The sequence below is a fragment of the Canis aureus genome, chromosome 36, assembly GCF_053574225.1.
Source record: "Canis aureus isolate CA01 chromosome 36, VMU_Caureus_v.1.0, whole genome shotgun sequence".
Taxonomy (NCBI): domain Eukaryota; kingdom Metazoa; phylum Chordata; class Mammalia; order Carnivora; family Canidae; genus Canis; species Canis aureus.
The window spans coordinates 13511567-13526907 of record NC_135646.1 but is presented as its reverse complement, the minus strand read 5'-3'; the positions used below and the strand labels follow the sequence as shown (position 1 = coordinate 13526907).

Sequence of the window (15341 nt, the reverse complement as noted above, 5' to 3'; positions counted from 1 at the left end):
TTTTTAATGAAATAAAATTTCAAGAGATAAGTTCTATATGATGGCAGATATGAATAAGCTCTACATATAAATGATGTAATAGAGGATGGTATTTACAGTTATGCTTAGAATATACAACTGTTTTTTGTATTTAATCAGTGCTACCGTAAACTAACATGGTGGATAGAATAACATTTGAAAAGCATTTAAAGCTATTTTGCATCTATTACAATATTTTAGGATTATTTTAGGTTTCTTTAGATACCACATGTATTTTAAAGATTTCAAGGGTGGTTTAGGTTTAGAATGATAACTTTTTTTTTTTCTCTCGATACATTTCTCTGTAGAGAACAGAGCATTGAAATCCTGGCCTTAGAATTGCATGAAAATGTGGTATCAAGTTTTATTGTATAGTTGTTTGAAATAATAATTGTGTCATCAATATATGAGGCTTCCCTCCCTAAAGCTTTCATTTTATTTGTATCTTTTTTTATCCTTCTTTTACCTCTTTCTTTTCCCCTCTACCCCAGCAATATCAAGATAATCTTGACAATAACAAGAATAACAAATGGGCATTGGAAAGAATCTTTATGGCAGTGGGGAAGGAAGAGTAACAGTTTTTCATTTTGACTGGGGAAGGAAGGATTATAGGTGGATTTTATTTATAGGAACATAAGGGCTTTAAAACAATTAAGTTATTATTTTATGTCTGTCATTTGGAACTGGTTGGTTCTGTCTTCTACTGATGTGCTATATCTTCACAAATCACCATGTGGACCAGTGCAGCAGAATAGAACCTTGAGCAAATTACTCACCTCTGAGGCCACACTTCCTCTTATACAAAATGGGGATGCTTTATCATAGGGTTTTTTTTTCTTTTTTAGAATTAAAATAGATAATCCATGTAAAGAGTACTGGCACTCAGTAAATACTAATATATATTTTAGCTATTATTTTCTAGGAAACCCTTGCATTACTGGGTAAAAACAGAAGAGTGAGATCACACTCATGGACTGCTCATCTTGAGATTCCTGATCCATTTTTAAAAATCTATACTAACCCAATAAATGTGATTAAATTCTATATGTAGTCAGCATTGCAAACTGTCAATATTTTTATGTGTGCATTAAAATACAATTGTGGCAGGGCACCTAGATGCCTCAGTCAGTTGGGCATCTGCCTTCGACTCAGGTCATGTTCTCAGGTTGCTGGGATCGAGCAGGAGTCCGGCTTCCCACTTAGGTGGAGTCTGCTTCTCTCTCTCTCCCTCTGCCCCTCCCCATTGCATGTGTGTTCCCTCTCTCGCAAATGAATAAATAAAATCTTTAGAAAAATAAAATACAATTGTGGCAAGTACTAGATTTTTCAGGGCTTTAATGGGTAGGGTCTAAATTCCACCAGTCTTTGTTAAAGTGGAATATTCTTCTGGCCATTTCACTGCTCATTAAAGTATATCTATCAGAACATGAGCAGTGGAAATGGTAGCAGATAAAATAGAATCCAAACTATTTTTGCCACTTTTTAAAGAACACTGCTGTTAATTTTTAAAGAAGATTTCAACTATGGGATAATGATAAAGAGTTTTCTTTTTTGGGTGGGTGGGGTGATCTGGCAGTGATTGGATTTTTTACACATTTAAATTAGGTTATTTATACTCTACCAATTACTGAAAGTAGTGAGTTTCCTGCAATGTGCTGAACCTTAATTTACACTTTACCATCTGTCTATGCCTTAAGGATTTAATAGATTCTTCCCTATAGTATCCTCTTGTAGATGAAATCCACCTTTGGAAAGGCATTGACTTTTATAAAGTTACCTAATCTGCACTATTGGGGTCTCTAAATCAGAAACAAGTCCAAGTAAAATTCAAGAGGCAGAGAATTAATATTTTTAATGCTTTTTTAAGAAAATGTTCATACTGTAGAGCTTAGAATAAAAAATCAGTTGACCTGGTGACAACAATATTATGGAAACAATGCAACTGACAGTACTGTAACATTATTAGTCAAATCACGTGATTAGTAAGTATCCTATTAACCAGAGAATTTGTTTTCTGTTTAAATCGATTATGGCTTTTCTTTTGTAAAAGATGATTTTTGAAAAATCAAAACTTACCTTATTGCTTATTTATAGCACACAAATTTATAACACAAAATAATTATATTTTGGTTTTGTTATAACTCAACCTCCTAATTAAAAAGAAGAGAAAGTAGGTGAAGTTCAGAAACCTTTTGTGGAAATAAAACTGAATAGTTATGTTTTCAGTTGAATGTGAGGAAGTGAATAGAACTGAGTTAAATCTACATGTAACAGTAGATGATATTTAACAAGCTTAATTTAGGGTATGCAATTTTTTTGTAACTTCTAGTCCTGTTCATTTCACATGTATATGGGTGTTTGTAGTATATATATATATATATATATATATATACACACGCACACACACACACCTGTGTGTGTGTGTGTGTGTGTACCTTTAAATGCATGCATGTAGGTACACACTGTGTATAGATGGATATATATGCATTGATATACATATATATTCCATTATACAACTAAATATATATGTATGTGTGTATCTTTACACATACATATGGATATATGTGTATCTATTTATGTGGGAGAGTATCTTTAATACTATATCTAAAAAGTCAAATGATTATATAGTTCTGTATTATCAATGTTGTCATAGAAAAAAAGTGTGGTCTATGGAATCAGATAAAGCTAAATTTCAGTTGTGTGTCTCTTACTGCTTATATTATTTTTTCATCATTTTGAGCCCCAGCTGTCTCACCTGTAAGTTAACATATGTCAAAAGATGAGCTGTGAAAAGTAAATAAGGCAGTATGAAATGAGTTAGGCACCTATAAGGTTTTCAGAGTTAGTTGACCTTCCCCTAGAGTGAAGAAAGACAAAATTTGTTTGAGACTCAAAAGGACATACGTTGTTAAAAATGAGATAAAGAATATGATATGCTTGGTTTCCAAAACCATGTGGTTAGCCCAAATTAGAAGGCATTTTTGTAACATTGTTATGTAACAATTCTCCATATATTCCAGATTTTAGAAGAATTAAGAAACCAAAACTCTTTCTTCTTTATTTTTCACTGGTTTTGTCTTTGAGTAACAACAGGAAGATTCACTAAAACATGAAATTATGAATTTAAATAGTTCAGTTGCTAGAAAAATGCTTCAAACATGGAGCACACATTATAACTTTATAGTGAGGCAATAAATATAAGAAATCAAAGAAGTTTTATACATATTGGGAAAGAAAATATTTAAAATGCTCACTTTATCTGTCCAACTGGGAAAAATCACCCAATTGTATATATCCTAAGTTGTGGTTTTGTTTTAGAAATTATAAACTGGTACAATTATATCTTCTCTTTCTAAATACTCATGCTGGCTATTGGCAGGATTGTGAGAAGAGATGCTTCCCAGAAGCAGGACCCTTGAGCATAGATGGATTTGGACCAATAATTTTTTTTTGTTTTTTTTTTTTTTGACCAATAATTTCGGAGGTTCTGGTACTCTACTTCTCCCCACCCAATCTGCTCGCCAAGCCATTTCTCGAAAAAAGAAAACCAGCGAAACATTCATTTGAATTAAACACAGTATGTTAGCTCTACCAATGTAAAAGTCCCCAGTCCCCCTCCTACTCAGTTTTTAAATTCCTTACAACTTGTAATTTTGTAGTCATCACCACTTTCAAGGTAAATGAGCTTCAAATAATGACATTTAATTTATAGCAATGCTTAAAATACCAGCAGATTTTAAAAGCTCGAAAGTTCTAAAGAAGAAAAAAATGATAATAAAAATAGCCATATTTCATATGAATATTGAAGGTTCGGGAATCACATCACCGAGTTCAAATTCCTGCTGTTACAACTTATTTGCTTTGTGTCTTTGGACATGTTAACTAACCTCTCTGTGCCTGAGTTCCCTCTGTGAAATGAGGAAAATAAAACCATTCATTGACCTCATCATGGTTCTAAGAATGTTATAAGGATTAAATGAGAAATCCATGTAAGACACTTAGCACAGTGAAGTTAAAATAAGGATTAATTTTTTCTATAATTTCCATTATTATTATTAATAAATGTGATTTCATGTTGCATGGAAACAAACTTGTAAATGTGCTTGAAGGCTAGAATTCTTTCACATTTTTGATACTAGAATATAGTGAGTCTTTTTACTAAAAATGATATTCATTGTGCAATAGTCTTTAAATGGAAGAAAGGAAAGAAGTAAGAACACAAGGCTTCTTTTCCCATTTTTTTCCTCAAACAGTGAAGCTTTATATAGTACTTTTTCTCAATAAAACACCAGAAATAAATTGACTGCTGTTTATTATCTGGACACAAAATGTCCTGATTACTTCAGTTCATCCACGCATGTAAATTATTCAACATCCCACACTAAGTCAGACTTCAGGATCCAAGCATCAGTAGGAAAATATTTCCTGAGTAGCTTAAATGTACATTATTGTAATAAAAACCTCTAAGGCAGCCCTACAAGGAGACAGATCATTCAGCTTTGGTAGGGAAAGTGAGGAGTTCCACAAATCTTGTATTTGTATCTAGGTACAATTAACCAGTGCTTGGAGGGACAATTAAAATGGCATTCTGTCTAGGAAGGCTTTGCATTTTTTATTTGTTCTCTTTTTGCTACTCATCAGACCTTCTATCTCCTATCCTATATGTGTTATAGGGATATTATATATATTTTATATATATTTAAATATATATATATATTTTGGCAAATATGGGAAGAGATACCTCGTGTCCTTATATCTTTTTTACATTTTTCTGTATCTTGATAATGTTGACTTCTTTTCAGTCATGCTTTTTGCCTCACACTTACAAAATGGTTGCTACACCTTCAGGTATTATATTTGTATTCCAGGCAAGAAAAAAGAATGGTAAAGGCTTTTTTAACCTGAGGATTTGTATTTTGATTTAGGACAAAAGGCTCTCTCTCTCTCTCTCTCTCCAAAATTTTCCATTTTATTTGTTATTTCCCTATTCCAAACCAATCACTGGCCAAGGAAAATTGCTACTGGATAGACAATGGATGGTATCTGCACACCTGTCCTTGACCAATGAAAAAATCAGTCTTTTCTCCAGAGCGGACTAGCAGAAGTCTCACAGTTGGCTGCAGAAAAAAGTTAGTTGACTCTGGTAACATCTACCCTACTGTACCATAACCCTCCATGAATCAATCAAGTGTTCATTGAAATCCTCTCTAGAACTGTGTTATTATTCATGAAAGTCAATTTTAATTACCTTTAAGGGAAAATTAGACATATATTGCTTATTGGTAAATAAGTCACCATAGTAGATGTCTAGAAAAAACACTTTTTAAAGAGACATTTCTTAGATCTTCAGAGAGACTGATGTCGATTTAAATCTGTCAGAAAACTTCTTGAAGCATATTGTTTTCTTCTTGGTAGCTACTGTATTTTCTACTGCCTGCTATTTTCATGGCAACAATCACAAGTTGGATGCTCTTTTCAGCTTTAATGGGATGATGCTGAATAGGCCAGCTGATAGCTATTTTACAAGAAAATTTAGCAGTCACTTTGCAGTAATGGATATTGGGTTGTGGCACATCCGTTCCAGTTTCTGCCTTGTTAAACACTTTAAAAGCAGCGCCAGTTTACTTAGCTTCTCCTTCTGACCCTCTGGGACCATAGGTTTTATGCATCTTTACAACTGGTGGTGAACAAAGTCAAGTTGATCTTAATTGCATATTAATAACTTTTGATTTTATTGTGCTTCAAATGATAGGAATGATGCTGATTCATTATAACAGAGAGTTCCAACATCATCTGTTTATAGATCTTCCCAATTTTTTTAAAAGAGATTTTGAGTGATATTAGAGAAAGAAAGCAAACAATTTGTTCATTCCATTACTGTCAATTCTCATGGAAACTATAGCAGTGAATTAGTCAACTCTGTATTTTACATTAGAAATATTTAAAGTGTGGTTGCTTTTGGAATAAGATACTTAACAAAGTGCCATATTTAAAAACAACATCCCTAGTCTCCCTCTCCTCTGAGACTATCAAACCATACTCAAAACAGTGAAGCTGTTCATAACATCTATTTGATGGAAAAGTGAATGGGCAGGGAGTCCATATGCTTATGATTATAGCAATAAAATATATCATGATTTTATCAATTTCAATAGGAGATATCATGAATGCTAAGTTAAAAATGTATTATTAGGTCCACTTAGAAAAGTTCATTAAAAAGATTCAAAGAAATTGGAAGTTTCTTTCAAATATTTTCTTTCACAAAAATATTTGACTTTTCTAATTCTAATTCTTGCATTTGGTATTTTGTCTGAACCTGATGATAACTCTAAAACAGACTCTTGGATAGTATTTCTTAAGTTCCAAGCCAAAGTTAACCAGATATAGCTACAACCTTTAGGAAATGTTGCCAGAGACCATTTTTAGATGATTAATAAGTAATCAGGATTAGTTATTGCGGTTAACTAAAGGCTGTAACAGTTGCAGTGTTCAGAAGACCCAAGAATAGAGCTAGTTTTGTCATGGATAAAATATTTCTGGAAACACTTCCTACTAGTCACAGTTCTCATAATGTACTCTTGTTTGATCGAATATAATTAAGTAATAGCACTTCTTAGAGTTTAGTCATCTCAGGTCCCTCAACATGAGTGCTAAATTGTGTATACGTTGCATTAGGGGTTTTAATGTAGGTAGGATCTCCTAGTCACATGGAGGAGGTCATCTTGATTCTTCTCCATCCCTGCTGATAGCATATTTCATTTCAGTTTTGTTCAAAGCAAAACACAATCAGAAGAAGATGTATGATGACGATGCTGTTTAATCTCAAACACCATCAAGGACATCCTATAAAGGATTCCAAGTTACCATACTGCTAACTGTTGGGCTAGGAAGGAAAGATTTGATTGGGTGCAAAGTTAAAGGGCTAGGTAGAAAAAAAAAAATACAGTCCATCCTGTTTTTTATTAGTAGAGAAACTGAGAGCCGGGATAAAGAAGCTTACCTAACATTAGATAAAAATAGATTGTCTATGCGTATCTGTTAGAAAGCATCATCTGGGTGAGAAGAGGTGCTGTCCTAATAGTTCACCCCTTCCTCAGTGTTTATTTTGCTGTTCCCAGCTTCATTTGACAATTTTTATTTTCTTCCTTTGAAAAGTGGCATTCATAAAATGTTGTCTTTTAGAAGCATTCTCTTACACTGCATTATTCACTCTGGAAAGCCCATTCCATTCACTTGATAAGGTAAATTTCATAATTATTCAAAAGTGTTTTAGTTTGGAATGTGCTTCTCATGGTCTTGCACAGAGCCCAAAGAGCTCTGGTGTACCTGTTTTTTCTTAGAACACATTCTGATAATTTTGCCATATGCGCAGTTAATGTGGGTGAAATATATAACGCTATTTCTTTTTAAGATTTTTTTTTAGGTGAGGATTTCAATTTTAAAGATTGTCAGTCTGGTGGAAAAAGCATCTATTGCTTGCATGCACTGAAAGGCCCTCTCTGTGGAAGCCATAAATGATTTCCTTTCTAGTGAAACCAGGGTATGGTATGGCCTATTAAGAAGGAAAGGGGACTAACTTTATTGGGAGGGTAGGATGTACTATTACTCTGGGCACATCAAATTATGTATTCGCATGATGATCTTATGAAGTTGAGATTTATTGAGTCTAGGCTACTTTATTTCCCCCAGGCTTTGCAGCTAGCAAATAGCAGAACTCAATTTTAAACTTAAGATTCATCCAAGAGCCATATACTGCTTAGTGTACCATGCTGCTGGTAAAATTAAATGGCTCTAAGTGAGTAAGTACACTTTTGGATCTAATGAATTATTTCTGTTATGGAGCCATGGCACATGAAGTTTCTGCTGAGGCAAAAAGGTGCACACGTGTTGTTTATTAAAAGCATATATTCTTATTTTTTCTCCATTGTGAACTTACCAATAGGAACTTCTGTAAATAAAAATATTTAGAATAAAGTAAGATTTAATTATGGACAGACTTAGCTCTTTTTACTGTTTCCAATTTTCTGTAAAGTTGCCAAGCCCTAGCCTGTTACGAACAAAAATGTCTCCTAGGCCATTTGGAACCTTTGCTTGTAACAACTTCCTGCACCCATTCCATTTATTTCTATCTTTAAGGCTAGAGGCAGACTTAGCACAGTGCCAAGAACATAATATATTTAAATAACGTTGAATTTATGCTCTTAATAACGTCAGAATTTGGAGCGAAGAAAGCAGTCCAGCAATTCTAACCTTTTTTACAACGTGTGTCATTGCCATCAGGCTCTTTTTCTATATGATCTCTTTCTTCTTTTAAGAATCCTATGCGTAGGACCAGCTTGCTTTTACAGTCCTTTTAAATTTAACTCAAATGAAAATTATTTTAACTTGGAGGATTTTTGAAAAATCTAACAAACACTATTTGAGAGCATGGAGTCATCACAAAACAGTGTTAAAACATTGAATAACAGGAACAATACCCATTTATTTCTAGGATGTAGTGTGGTAGAGGGAGAAGAATCCTGGACCGGAAATCATGTAACATAGGTCCTGGTGTTGCTTTCTCCAGAAACCAGAAGTCTGAGTTTATGAATGGATGTGTGGGAGGAGAACAGTTCCTGGACCCAGCACCTTTACAAGTTTCTCCTGAAGAAAATATGAGATAACATTCAGGAAACGGCTTGATAAACAGTGTGATGATGTCCAGGTGTCAGTGACCACTCAGATGAGCATCACTGCCATTGAGACGGCCACCAAACAGTAGTGTGTCAGGAATTGGAACTACTCCTTTGGAGCCCAAGTCATTTCAAGTCATTTTTCCTTTTTTCATGCCTCTATGATTCTTATTTTTTTAAACAGCTCTTAACACTTTAATTAATTTGTCCTCATCCATAATGAGGTATTTGAGAATGTTACCACTGCCTAAAAAAGTGTAAGACTTTGTCCAAAGAAGGAAGAATCTCAAAGTTTTGAGAGTCAGTAGTGTGCTGGCAAGTTGGCTCCCAAAGGGAAGGCAGGAGCAGCTGGAAAACAAGCCCCAGTTTGTAGAATTAGTGGATGTAGTGTGGTAGAGGGAGAAGAATGAGTGTGTAAATCCAATCCTCCCTGTGGCGGATTTGGAGCTGCCATCATGATGTTCCTGACCACAGAGTTGGGAGGAAAAGCACATAACTGGTTCCTGCAAGCAGGTAGGAACTGGATCCAGCTGGGATCAGATGGGTGTGTTCAAGGTGATAGCCTCGGGGTACCTGTTTTTCTATGGAATGTACCAAGAACAAAGGCATGGACAGAAACGCATAGTTTGACTCAGTTCGTGATCTTTTAGCTCTTTGACTCTCCCCACAGTATCTATTTCTGGTCGCTAATGAAGCATTTAAAATTTGGTCTCTTGGGTATTTATACCTAAACTCTCCCCACTAGACCTTGGCTTGCCTCAGACTGAGAGCCCATGGAGGCCAGGTCGTCTCCAGGGAGGAGTCCTCTGCTCTTATTGACCCCTCCAAATTTAAGCCCACTACACTGGCTGCAAGTGTCCTACATTCTAGCTCTGCATACCCTGCTCCTCTCCACTCCCTGCCCTTGAGGATACATGATTCAGACAAATAGAACCATGGAACCCTTGGGGCACCCAGGTGGCTCAGTGGTTGAGGACTGCCTTTGGCTTGGATCGTGATCCTGGGGTTCTGGGATCAAGTCCCACACCAGGCTCCCTGTGAGGAGCCTGCTTCTCCCTCTGCCTATTTCTCTTCCTCTCTGTGTGTGTCTCTCATGAATAAATAAATAAAATCTAAAAAAAAAAAAAAGAACCATGTTACTGTTGAGAGTTAATATATATGTTGCCACACCAAGCTACTGAGGAGCAGTGAGGAAGAATGAAAGTCTAAAAGCATATTCTGGGGTTAAAATTTTTGACTTACTTTAATAACACATAAACTGAGACCACTGGATTTAAACAGGCAATAAGTGTTTGATTTTATATACACATATGTAATCCCAAAAATGTATTTAATATTTGCTTGATGAATTTTACATTTGAATATTGGGACTGTTTGCTTTGGGTGTTCCTGGTAAATCTCATGGAGGCATTGAATTGCAAATGTGTCAGTCTGTACACACACACACACACACACACACACTTTTTTTATTTATCTGTCCAGGAAGATAGCAAAAGGGTGCTCTCCACGCATTGTAATCATCATTATTCGGAATTTTATGATATTTTGTATGTTTTTTAAAAGTTTTATTTAAAAATAAATAAACTGACTTACAGCCAGTCTGGTGCCCTATTATGTCTGGTTTTTGTTTGAATCTATGTTATTGCCTTGATTTCAACCATGGGTGCTTATTTGATAGAAAATATCTGATAAGCAAAGATTTCTCTTTTAAAAACTGCATATAGGAGCACCTGGCTGATTCAGTCGGGAGAACACGTGACTCTTGATCTCGGGATTTTGAGTTTGAGCCCCACATTGGTTGTAGGGGTGACTAAAAAAATCAATAAGTAAATATTAAAAAATGCATGTATTCTGAGAAAGCTAAGATGCTAGCAAACATCCATTCAGTTCAATTATTAATTTATTTTTAATACTCCAGGTAGAATTTGCTATGGATGAGAGTTTTAATGGAGTTTGAGACCTAAGCAATTTTGTATAATGGAAATTCAGAGAGGTTGGAAAGACCTGAAGAAGATTTTTTTGTTGAGATTTGAACTTATGGTTGGGCTGGAGGCAAAGTAAATTAGATATTGAGAGCATAGAGAACCACAGGAAAAGTTCTCTCTCTTTTTTTTAAGTAACAAAGATGCCTATTTGTTGTCAGTACAAAAAGTCAAAACAGAAACTCAGTTTTATTTCTTTGTTTACAACTCAAGTTTCTTTCTTTTGTCATCCATTCAACTTTTGTGAAGCTGTTAGAGTGTTCCAGGCATAGTACTCCCCAAAAGCACTTTCATCTCAGATTTGTACTATGATTCAACCACATTATGAGTTAAATAGATTTCTGTGGGCTAGCTGGGAAACCCAAGTAATATCTAATATTCTTCATAAACTGGGGAATGCCAATATTCCATTCCCATCCTTCTCTCAAGAATACATTTCAAAATCTCATCACATTGTCAACTTCTGCAGTTTGTAACACGTATCAATTGTGAGCAGACAAGGTTTAGCAGTTGTGTTCTAGGTATCTTATTATTGGTGCTAATTCTAGGAAAACTCAATTTTCTACTTGAAAAGAAATTGGAAATATAGAATTATTTTAAAGCACTCTTTCTTTTAGGATTTGTGGTTCTACTATTTATTGTTTTAGGAGTAATTTTATGTGCTTCTATTTCAGTATCTCTGAAAAGGAGATAAGTATAGCACCTGCCTCCTAAATTTGTAAGCAAGTTATCCTCTGCTTTTTGAAAGTTCATGTTACACCACTTCACTTTTATGAGAAGACCTACACATCAGCGCCTGTTTTTGCTAACCAAAAGAAACCTGAAGAGGATTTTTGCTTTTACAAAAAAGGTGAAAAGCAAAAATAGCATCTAGCGTTTGTTTTGCAGCAAGCCTTTATAGAGACAGCATGTACTCCAAGCAGCTAGAGTGGCCCCCGCCAAGCTCTTCCTTGGGAACTCCACTGAGGATCTCAGCATCAGGCCACCAGAGATCTGAACTGTGTCTAGATTCATTTGTGCATTCATTAGTAAGATGCATCCTAAGTTATCACAAAAGCCTAAGAGAGGTTATTTTGGGGGTCTAGGACTGCTCAAAATATTTTCCATATAAATTAGTAGTAATAGCTTCTTTGCTTTGTGACATTTTGGCTTATGAGAGTTTTCATAGAAATGCTCTATTTCTAAATAGTGTGGAAAAGTTGTATTTTCTGAGCTTTGTTAAGTGTAGAGCACAGTGTCTGGCACATAGTAAGTACAACAATTGTGCCCTCTACTGCTTAAGAGAGAAACAAAGGGACCAGAAATAGTGCCAGATCTCAGCCTGATATATATCTCTACCCCTTTCTCTCTGTCTCTTTCTCCCTATCTCTCTCCTTCTCTCTCTCTCTGTCACTCACACACACACACACACACACACACACAAATGCACATACACAGCAACATAATTTGGTTCCTTAAAAAAGAGAACCACACAGTAGAAGAAACAATCAAAATAGAACACAGTATTTCAGCTAGAGATAACCCAGCATATAAGGATTGCAGCCTGTGTTGGCATATTAAATCCATAATTGTTCTAACCTGCCTTCTAAAAATTCTTAAAAGTAAATGTATTATAAGCCACATGTAAAAAAATTGTGCCTCTAGTGTTGATTTTTTTAAATTATTAGGCAATGCAAAAGAAAACAATAAGAATATATGTATAATACTGGTTGTTCCCCTAAAGGAAATACAGTTAGTTGTTCTATGTGTAGATTAGAATTATAGATTATTCAGATCAAGAAGGAAACTGTTGGGGACTGTAGTTGAGGTTCTCTACAAAAAACATGCAGTTAACATTGTAGTTCATGGTGATAAACTTGAAGCTTTCCAACTAAGATCAGGTAAAAGGCATAAATTCCCCCTACCACCACTCCCTTTCAGCATAGTACTGGAAGTCCTAGATAACGCAGTAAGCTGAAACAAGGAAATAAAGGTGTGCAGACTGAGAAGGTAGAAATAAAACTGTCTTTATTTGCAGATGATATCATCTATGTAGAAAATCCAAAAGAATTGACAAAAAAACTCCTATACTAATAAGTGATTATAGCAAAGTTGCAAGATACAGGGTTAATATATTCAAGTCAGTTGGTTTCCTGTATACCAGCAATGAACATCTGCAACTTGAAATTAAAAACAATACCATTTACATTAGCACACAAAAAAAGAAATACTTAGGTTTATTTATTTTTTTAAGATTTTATTTATTCATGAAAGACACAGAGAAAGGCAGAGACAGGCAGAGGGAGAAGCAGACTCCTCACAGGGAACTGGATGTGGGACTCGATCCCCAGATTGGAATCACACCCTGAGCTGAAGGTAGACCTTCAACACTGAGCCACCCAGGCGTCCCAAAAGAAATACTTAGGTTTAAAACTAACAAAATATGTATGAGATCTGTATGAAGAAAACTATAATCTCTGATCAAAGATATCAAAGGAGAACTAAATAAATGGAGAGTTCTTGGATAGGAAGATTTAATATTGTCAAGATGTCAGTTCTTCCCAGCTTGATGTATATAGATTCAGTGCAATCCCAATCAAAATCCCAGCAAGTTATTTTGTAAATATTGACAAACTGATTCTGAGTTATGTGGAGAAACAAAAGACCCAGAGTAGTCAACACAATATTGAAGAAGAACAAAGTTGGAAAGCGAAAACTACCCAATTTTAAGACTTACTATAAAGCTACGGTAATCAAGACAGTGTGGTGTTGGCAAAAGAATAGACAAAAGGCTCAATATAACAGAATGGAGAGCCTAGAAATAGATTTACATAAATGTAGTCAAATGTAGTCACTAATCTTTGATAAAGAAGCAAAGACAATATCATGGATCAAAAATAGTTTTTTTGACAAATGGTGCTGGAACAAGTGGGCATCATCTGCAAAAAACAACAACAAAAAAATCTAGACACAGATTTTACACACTTCACAAAAATTCACTCAAAAATTATCACAGACCTAAATGTGAAATGCAAAACCGTAAAACTTCTAGAAGATAACAGAGAGGAAAACTTTGATGACCTTGGATGTGGTGATTTTTTTTAGATGCACCTCCAAAGGCATGAACCATGAAAGATAAATAATGAATACTTGGATTTCATTAAAATTAAAAACTTCTGTTTTGCAAAGGACAATGTCAAGAGAATGGTAAGACAGGTCAGTTGGAGAAAATATTTTCAAAAGACACATTTGATAAAAGACTGTTATCCAAAATAGAAAAAGAACTCTTAAAACTCAATAATAAGAAAGAAAACAATTGATAAATGGGCAAGGACCTTAACAGACATTCTACCCCAAAAAAAGATATACATAAGGTAAATAAGCATTTGAAAAGATGTTCCCTATCGTATATCATCAGAGAACTGCAAATTAAAACAATGAGATTCCACTACATACTTATTAGAATGCCAAATCTGGAACACTGAAAACACCAAATACTGATGAGCATGTGTAACAACAGGAACCCTCATTCACTGCTTACGGAAATGCAAAATGGCACAGCCAATTTGGAAGGCAGTTTGAAGGTTCCTTACAAAATTTAACATACTCTTACTAAACAATACAGCAATCATACTTTTTGGTATTTGCCCAAAGAAGTTGAAAACCTATGTCTACACAAAATCTTGCATGTGGATGTTTACAGAAGCTTTATTTATAATTACTCGAACTTGGAAGCAACCAAGATGTCCTTCAGAAGGTGAAAGGATAAATGAACTGTGGTACACCCAGTCAATGGAATATTTTTATTCAGTGCTAAAAACAAATGAGCAGTCAGGCCATGAAAAGAAATGGAAGAAACTTCCACTTACATGCGTATTACTAAGTAAACGGAGCCAATCTAAAAAGGCTGTGCGTATATGGTATGATTCCAACTATATGAATTCTGGAAAGGGCAAAACTATAGAGGCAGTAAAAAGATCACTGGGAGCAAAGAGTTGGAGGGAGGAGGGGATGACTAGGTGGAGCACAGACGATTTTGGGGGGGGGCAGTGAAAATACTCTGTGTAATACCATAATGATGGACACATGTCATTGTACATTTGTCCAAATTCATAGATTGCACAACATAAGAGGTAAACCAAAATATTAACTATTGGCTTTGGGTCATTGTGATATGTCAGTATAGTTGCATCAGTTGTAACAAGTGTACCGCTCTAGTAGAGGATATGGATAATGGGAAAGGCTGTCTACGCATGTGTGGGGGCAAGGAATATATAGGAAATCTCAGTATCTTCCCCTCACTTTTTCTATAAACCTAAACTGCTCTAAAAAAATAAAGTCTTAATTTAAAGAAATTAACCTAGTTGGCAAGTAAATAAACCCCAGTGGACTTTGAAAAATCTATAATCTCACATTTACTATCAATTCAAAATACATTCAATAAAATACTGTTGAGATTGGCATCAATCCTTGAATCCTATGATTTCTAATTCCAATTAATAGGATCAAACAACAGACTTGCAGGATTTTCTTAACCCACTCACATAATGTGACTATGTTGGCCGCATTAAGAGTACTAAAACTTCAGTTCAGAGTGCCACTCTGATGGCAAAATGAAGTCTTTTGTTACTTGTCTGATAAGAGAAGACTATTGGCCAATTCTTCACAGATAATATGAAGGTGGATAGCA

At 35.0% G+C, this 15341-nt stretch overlaps 1 protein-coding gene across 22 annotated transcripts in view; it reads left to right on the top strand.

Moving 5' to 3' along the window:
* MAP2 (microtubule associated protein 2) overlaps nt 1-15341 on the top strand; it is a 294547-nt gene that overhangs the window by 112933 nt on the left and 166273 nt on the right. Inside the window, exon 3 of one of the 22 annotated variants that reach the window (XM_077884945.1) lies at nt 11347-11522. The exons of the other annotated variants lie outside the window; for them this stretch is intronic. The gene's annotated coding sequence lies outside the window, so the exon portion shown is untranslated. The remainder of the gene's footprint in view (nt 1-11346; nt 11523-15341) is intronic. 22 annotated transcript variants of the gene reach the window in all.